Here is a 5,000-nt window from a genome sequence, read left to right as displayed (position 1 = left end):
ACACACACACACACACACACACATATATATATATATATATATATAGAGAGAGAGAGAGAGAGAGAGAGAGAGAGAGATCCATCTGTCTGTCTGTCTATCTATCTATTTATCTCTCTCGATCTCTATCTGTCTGTCTGTCTTATCTGTCTATCAATCTTCCTATCTATCTGGCATCAAGCGGTCTGATTTATATATTCATCCTTGCTTACTTAATTTTCTGCATCCTTTGGGCTGGATTTCAAAATGTCCCTCCGAATTGTTCTCTCTTTCTTTCGGTTAGTGAACAAGCTAAATTCATCTCTGTCTCTCTCAGGGTATCTATCTACCTATATATATATATATATATATACACACACACACACAGAAAGAGAGAGAGAGAGAGAGAGAGAGAGAGAGAGAGAGATCCATCTGTCTGTCTATCTATCTATCTATCTATTTATCTCTCTCGATCTCTATCTATCTGTCTGTCTGTCCGTATATCAATCTTCCTATCTATCTGGCATCAAGTGATCTGATTTATAATATATTCATCCTTGCTTACTTAATTTTCTGCATCCTTTTGACTGGATATCAAAATGTCCCTCCGAATTTTTCCTCGAGTAACTTGAACAAAATTTGTCTGTCTGTCTCTCTCTGTGACATTTCGTGAAGCAACGGACACATATATAGAGAGAAAAAAAAAAGGTTGCGCTTACATCCCTGTTTTTACACTTACGACAAATTGTAATTTTTCTTTCTCTGTTGAAAGCATGAATCCATCATTTCCTTTTGGAAAAGGTTTTTTATCAAGACGTGGCAGGTGGTGATTTTGCACGAGTTTCGCTTCCCTTTGGCTGTGTGACAATTGTATAAAGAAAACTTTAAGTAGGCACTAATCCTTCTACATAATAGACCGCTGGAGAGTTCCGTGCTGACATGACTCAGAGAGGCGCGTCAAATGATCTGTGCTCTCGAAGCTGATTGGCTCTCCAAAATTTCGAGCAATAGGGCGATCGAGAGAGGCAGAACGTGCGAAACAGAAAGGTTCTTTCTTCGATTTTTTGCTTTTTTTTTTCTTTTTTTCTTTTTTCATTGCGCACATATTGTGCAGAGTTTGTTTGTAACAATGGAGGCTATCACATGAAGAAATAGGGGACAGCGCATGTTTGCTGCTTTTGCCTTTGTCGATCGCCTTTGGCATTGCTCGCGATTTCAAGCAAAAGTTAAATGCGCATGCTTAAGATCCAAGATGGCCGCGGAACTCTCCAGTGGTCTATTGGCTAAATGCAAGAAAATATTTTACCGGCACTTTGTGTGCATATATGAAAAGATATTACTATCAGTAGATGTTGTGATCCATTTAAGTTGTTTCGACTCTATTGTTGACGTTATTCTACTCAGTTTTGATACGGATTCAGGCACTTAACTAATGTGCCGCAATTTTGCACTTTCCGTTTTGGCTCCCGCAAACCACAAAAATGAAAAAAAAAAAAAAGAAGAAGAAGAAGAAGTCGGCTTTGAACGACATGTGTCGGTTCGGGTTCAGGTTACGGGTCATTTCGTGTCGCAATGTGCCTATTTCTTGATTAGAAAGGTCGACTACACGCATCATATCATTTCTCATATGCCTCCAATGCAAAACACGCGAAACTTTTCGTTTGAATTGGCGCAGAAGAAAGAGAAACACCCGTAGGTGCTGGGGAAGACCCAGAGAAGCACTGTCTCCACCCGCCCAATGAACAATCCTGCACCACCCTTGAAGACCTGCGCTGTGTTCATGATGGGTGCAGGCACGCACAGGACACTCCATTGAGAATTCAAGGGACATTACTGCTTCCAAACAGAGGCAAAAGAGACCACAGGATGCAACTCGCGACAGCCTTAAAAGTAGTATCCCATGGGTGTACCAGCCAGTATTTCATGACTGCAGAGCCCACCGGCAAAAGACACCACCCTCCAGCTGCTGAGCACGCCCCACAGACCAAACCGCCCCTGCCCGCAGACAGATGAAGACAGTGCCACTCCAGACACAGCCATACGGTCTTACGTGCCCTCAAGAGAGAATCCCAAGTCGTAGTCTTTCCCACTGTCAACAGGACTTTCCCTGTGGTCAGTGGGTCTTTCCTCACCGTCACTGGACCTTTCTCCAGGGTCAGCCTAGTCCAGACAATGCAAAACACGCGAAACTTTTCGTTTGAATTGGCGCAGTAATTTAGGACGCTAAACATTTCGTTAAAGTAGGCGCAGTAATTCAGGACGCTAAAATGACATAAGGGAAATCGCTGTTTTGACGAAAGAATTTTGAAAAATTTTCTGTAAGTGTGCCAGTATGAGTATCCGTGTTCGTGCGTGCACCCTTGAATCTGCTTGTGTGCACTCACGCGAGACAGTTCGGGTGTACATGGCCTTCGCGAGGCCTTTCTACGAGGGCTATGGAAAGCACGTGTCTGTGTGTGCCAGTGTGTGTGTGTGTGTGTGTGTGTATGTGTTTCATTTTATAATTGAATGTCCCAATTATGATCAGTTACGAAATAGATATATTCCTAAAAAATATTTGTCTCCAAAATCGGTTTTCAATTTTTGTAATATGCTCAAAGGAGGCAAAAAAAAAAGTCATTTTAGCTGTAAGTAAGATGATTAGATTTGCAAATGTTGCCTAGCTATACTTTGGAGTTAAAAGACATTTGTGTTTTCTCGACTTTAATGTGACATTGTTGCGTATTTGGAAATGCTTGTTCTGGGCATGAAAAGATTATTTTGCAGTAATCCTCTATACTCAAGTAGAAGTGAAAGGATAATTAAAACTTGAAACTTGAAACTTTCACACGCATCCATGCATAGATAAGGTCTAAATTAGTTAGCAAGACCCTGTCACTTTAAAAAAAAAAAAAAAAAGCAGTCATACACAATTATCCATCGCGTTTTTCAGTCACAACCGACGCACCGAGCAACAGACGAACACGAAAGACTAACAGTAACACAGACTCTTCATCCTACACTCATACCCCCCCTTCTGTCTCTACATCTCTACCCTCCTCTCACTCCTCCTACATGAAGGTAGGATATCTTTCTTGTTATCAATGTTCATTTAGCCCAAAACCCCACATCCCTCTTTTTTTCCTTTTTTTTTTTCATATACCCCAGGGCTGGGTGGGGAAAAAAAGCATATGTTTTGCTTATCTCATTACCCTGGTAAAATTAAATTTATCTTCTTCTTCTTCTTTGTTCGTGGGCTGCAACTCCCACGTTCACTCGTATGCACACGAGTGGGCTTTTACCTGTATGACCGTTTTTACCCCGCCATGTAGGCAGCCATACTCCGTTTTCGGGGGTGTGCATGCTGGGTATGTTCTTGTTTCCATAACCCGCCGAACGCTGACATGGATTACAGGATCTTTAGCGTGCGTATTTGATCTTCTGCTTGCATATACACACGAAGGGGGTTCTGGCACTAGCAGGTGTGCATATGATTATGTTGACCTGGGAGATCGTAAAAATCTCCACCCTTCACCCACCAGACGCCGTCACCGTGATTCGAACCCGGGATCCTCAGATTGACAGAGCAACGCTTTAACCACCCGGCTATTGCGCCCGTCTAAAAATTTATTTCGTTTCGTTTCAGTTCTACCTCCGTCTCCACTTCATCCTACTCACGTCTCATGATTAGGTTTTCGTGTTGGTTTAGGAGGGGGCGTGGGGGAGGGGGCGGGGGGGGGGGGGGGGATTTCTTTGTCGTGTCGTATCGTGTCGTGTCGTGTCTGTTGATGCCTGCTGTATGTTATCACCATATTGCAGACAAGCTCAGCAGAACACGAAGGTGTCGAAAAGCGTGGCAGTTTCGCTCTGATGAGATGTGAAGCGTGACACAGTAGTTGGGTTGTTGTTTTTGTTGTTGTTGTTGGCGGTGGTGGTGGTGGTGGTGGTGGTGATGGTGGTGTTTGTTTTGTTTTGTTTTTTTGTTGTTGTTTTTTTTGTTGTTTTTTTTGGTGTGTGTGTGTGTGTTGTTGTTGTTGTTGTTGCTGCTGTTGTTGTTGTGGTTGTTTTTAAGGGTTTCTTTCTCCTAATTTTATATCTTTTAACTCACTCAGCACGGCCAGTCCTCTCTTCTCCTCGACACAGACCTCTCGGATGTCCAGTGGGTGTCTGAATGACCCAACCTTTAGCTTCCGTCGTCAGAATTGTGGTATTCTTTGTCAACATTCAGCTCTTCAGTATAAGAGCCTTCCACTTGCAATATTTTGATGATGGTAATTGAGGTGAAACGCTGTTAACGTCGTCTCTTTCGCCGTTCGTATGGAGAGAGTTAAAGACCCTCTAGCGGTTGAGAACGAGCGCGTGTGGATGACTAATTGTACATGTTTGTTGTTGATGGTGCTTGTTTGTTTTTAATCCTAACGAATGTCTAGATATGTTTTCTGACAGTAGGTTGCACGAAAAGCTTTTGTTTGTATGGTGTTTTTTTGTGTTTTTTGTTTGTTTGTTTTTTGTTTTGTGTGTGTGTGTGTGTGTGTGTGTGTGTGTGTGTGTGTTGTTGTTGTTGTTGTTGTTGTTGTTGTTGTTGTTGTTGTTGCTGTTGTTGTTGTTTTGGTTTCGTTTTTCGTGGGTTTTATTTTTTGTGCATGTATGTGTGAGTGCACGAGCGCATATATATATATATATATATATATATATATATATGTGTGTGTGTGTGTGTGTGTGTGTGTGTGTGTGCGTGTTCGCGCGCGCGCGTGTGTGCGTGTGTGTGTGTGTGTGTTTTGCTTTTCGATACCATCCAGCATCTATACTCCAAAACGACCAGTGTAGTACTCACAGTCTCCACTGATGGAGTGATGGCCTAGAGATAATGTGTCCGCATAAGAAGCGAGAGAATCTGAGCGCGCTGGTTCGAACCACGGCTCAGCCGCCGATATTTTCTCCCCCTCCACTAGGCCTTGAGTTGTGGTGTGGACACTAGTCATTCGGATGAGACGATAAACCGAGGTCCCGTGTGCAGCATGCACTTTGCGCACGTAAAAGAACCC

The sequence above is a fragment of the Babylonia areolata genome, chromosome 2 (genome assembly GCF_041734735.1).
Source record: "Babylonia areolata isolate BAREFJ2019XMU chromosome 2, ASM4173473v1, whole genome shotgun sequence".
NCBI classification, from domain to species: Eukaryota; Metazoa; Mollusca; class Gastropoda; order Neogastropoda; family Buccinidae; genus Babylonia; species Babylonia areolata.
Note: the sequence above shows the minus strand (reverse complement) of the source record.